General features: G+C 36.4%; 1 long non-coding RNA gene across 1 annotated transcript; it reads right to left on the reverse strand.

The window, feature by feature from the left end:
• Positions 1-1,562: 1,562 nt before the first annotated feature.
• On the reverse strand, positions 1,563-2,830 carry LOC143414364 (uncharacterized). Its single transcript, XR_013094989.1, has 3 exons — positions 2,270-2,830; positions 2,050-2,153; positions 1,563-1,947 (listed from the first exon to the last, which is right to left on the reverse strand). It is a non-coding gene; the product is annotated as an uncharacterized LOC143414364 (long non-coding RNA).
• Positions 2,831-3,328: the final 498 nt, after the last annotated feature.

Raw genomic sequence — 3,328 nt, forward strand, 5'->3', positions numbered from 1 at the left:
GAAAAATAGAAGCATTCATGTCCTAAAGAAGAGGAATCTAATGGTGTTTGAATGGTTTTTCTAAGTTGAACGGTTTTGAAGGAGTGAGATGCCAAAAAACGTACGGAATATATAATAATAATAACTAGAAAGTGCATTTTCTGAAGAAACTGCAGTGTGAATGCTTGAATCTGAATGTATGCACTGAAATGAATTAATTGCTGAATGTTAAGTTAAAAATTCCGAATGAGCTGGAAAATACAAAAATTTTCACCTGAAAACAAAAGTGCAGAACTTTTGAAAGCTGATGTTCACACAGAAGAAGTTGGAAAAAAGCTAAACATGTTTAAAATGTAAATAATAAAAAGATGAGTAATGACAAAAGAAAATTTAGAGTCAGAAAACCTCTGAATGAATATTAAAAGTTCAAATTCTTCTAATTGAAATGAACTTAAAAGATGAACAAAAATTCTGGAGAAAATACAAACTTTAATATACAGCATAATGTTTTTCAGACATATACACATGTGTATATCATGTTTAATAGTATTACATACATCAATTTGTTTTGTATGTCATAGAAAATAACATAAAAATCTTAAGTCATATTTTACAGCTTCTTTCTGAAAAGGACTAGTAGAATAAATAAAAATAACTAAATTAAATAACTAAATAAAAAATAATAAGCAAGATATGAAATACATGAAAATTCAACTTTTAAAACCACAATCCTGAACCTTTAAATTGTGTTGGTTTCTTAGAACATGGCTGAACAGCTGTTTCTATCGGTCCACTTAATCTGTCTACACATCTTTTTATTACTCATTCTTCTTTATGTTTTAATGTAAACAGAGTCCACACAGTGGTAAAAGAGAACTGTATAGAGATTTTTGAGTAAAGTCAAATGAAAGCGTAAGGTGGTGACACAGTTTAACACATGCAAATAATCAAATAAACACATTAGTCCTTTTTGTGAACATGGATAAATAAGTATCAATACAGCATTGTTCAGCCATGCCACTAAATGCTTTTTTACACATTGTTTTAACCTGGGCTCAGACACAAAGTCCCAAAATTAGTTAGTCCCTGACTTTGAGTTGTGGTTATGACTAATTATTATACACAAGGCTTTATCTATCTGAACTCTAAGGACACAAATATGAAAAAAAAAACCTATACTTACCAGCTGATACCCCACACTACACACTAGGTGTGCCATGTGACCTGAAACTTTGGTACAAAATCATCATAATCATTCTGTTAACACTGTTTTTTAACGCTGTTTGTGTTGCTGTTCAGCAGTTTAAAATGTTTTAGATTGGATTACATGGAATGAATTTTTTCTTCCATACTGTTGAATTCCAGTTACCACATTTCTGGTCATATGACATCCCGAGTGCCCACTTAAAAAAAATCCCCACAGTTAATTCAACATTAGAACAAAATAAAAATATCCATCCATCCATCCATTCGCTTCCGCTTATCCTTTCCAGGGTCGCGGGGGGCGCTGGAGCCTATCCCAGCTGTCATAGGGCGAAAGGCGGGGTACACCCTGGACAGGTCGCCAGTCTGTCACAGGGCTAACACACAGGGACAGACAACCATTCACACTCACATTCACTCGCACATTCACACCTAGTGACAATTTGGATTAATCAATTAACCTATCCCCACAAATAAAAAAATAAAAATATGTTAAAGAAAAAAAGGTTTGCTCTGTGATGAAATACTAAATAAGCATACATTGTACAGAGCACTAACAATGACAACAATCCTTTAGCCTGTTGATCAGAGAGAGGCAGTCATTATGTCCATTTAAAACCTGTAATCACAGAGCACATCGTTTCTGTGAAACTATAAAGTCCCATATGATCCTCATCATGTCCAGTGACTTCAGAGTGGATCCTCCCTGTCATCCGGCCACAGTTTGATGTGTGGCAAGCAGCACAGAAGCAGGATAGCTGAGGACTTTAAAAGAAGAGCAGAAAACAGGAATATGTAGTTGTAAATGTAAATATCAGTGATACTTGTCTTGTCAAAGGGAATAAAATAATGAAAATGTTAACTTACACACTCATTTAGGGAGGATCTTGACACTGCACAGAGGAGGCACAGTCAGTCTGACAATGATGGTGATCTCCAGGGATGTTTTCCTGCAGCAACATTCCTGCCAACTGGCCATATGATCCAGAGTAGTGGGTTTGTAATGAACAGAAAGGTGTATATGTTAGGTAGTGTGCACTCAGAGCTGGTCCTAAGAAACAAACACATCCTGTAATAAACTGAATACCTGTAGTAGTGCTGCTGCAAATATGAAGCCCTTCTATCATGAGTGGTTTCAAAGAAGGTGTTTTGGAGGCTCAGTCACAGAAACTGTGCCGTCTGTTCAGTCCTGAGTGTCTCAGCTCTGAAGGGGATGGATCACAGAGGGAAACACCTGAGTACAGACATTACAATACACTCTAACACTCCTAAGGTCAAGTGAAAACACAATTTAAACACTTTACAAAGAATGAATACATGTTTTCATGGAAATTATGTCATTAACCCTTTTTGTTGTGAGTAAATCTCACCGGCTGCTTGTGGGACAAGCTAGAAGGAGGACTTATCACAGAATCTCTCCTGTGCTCCAGATGTGAAGTCTCACGCTCTGATTGTATGGCGATGAAGATGGTGATGATGAAGTTTCTCTGATCTGTGGCATTACAGTTTCTGGCTGCTATGTGCTTCACATTGTTGGATTTTACATGTGAAGCTTGGAGAAGACACAGGAGGACTGTGTCTTGCTTAAAAAAAAAAAAAGAAAAAAAAAGGAAACCTAACAGGAAAGGAACCCCCCCCCCCCTCAACTCCCACCGTACCCTCCCCCCCCCCCTCCCACTCAACTCCCCAACCTCACACCATCCAATGTCTATACAAATGTAGGGTATCAGCTGGTAACAGAAAGCAAGTGTAACATATGCACTACATATGTAACACTGCTGAAACATTTCTGGCCAGAAATGTGCAGTTATCAACCCAGACCCACCCTGATGATTGCACTGGCCAGAAACATGATAAAAGCTCATAAAAATTTATGTTTCATAGTAAAATTGGTCCAAAAATATAATCGTATACTTTTGAAAAAGTTTAAAGTTTATAACAAACCAAAATAATAACATTTTTGTAAATAGTATTTCAAAATAGAGGCACACATAAAGTGGCTTAACTGTCATTATTGCTGTAATTAGGTTTGTTTGTTTGTTTGTTTGTTTTTTTAAAAAGCAACCTTTAGTCATTATTGTTCTCTCAGAAACAATGAAGAAGCTGTTGAACATTTATGTGTTGTGTAGGCAATCCTCTGGTCCAC

Source organism: Maylandia zebra, linkage group LG20, assembly GCF_041146795.1.
Source record: "Maylandia zebra isolate NMK-2024a linkage group LG20, Mzebra_GT3a, whole genome shotgun sequence".
In the NCBI taxonomy this organism is placed as follows: domain Eukaryota; kingdom Metazoa; phylum Chordata; class Actinopteri; order Cichliformes; family Cichlidae; genus Maylandia; species Maylandia zebra.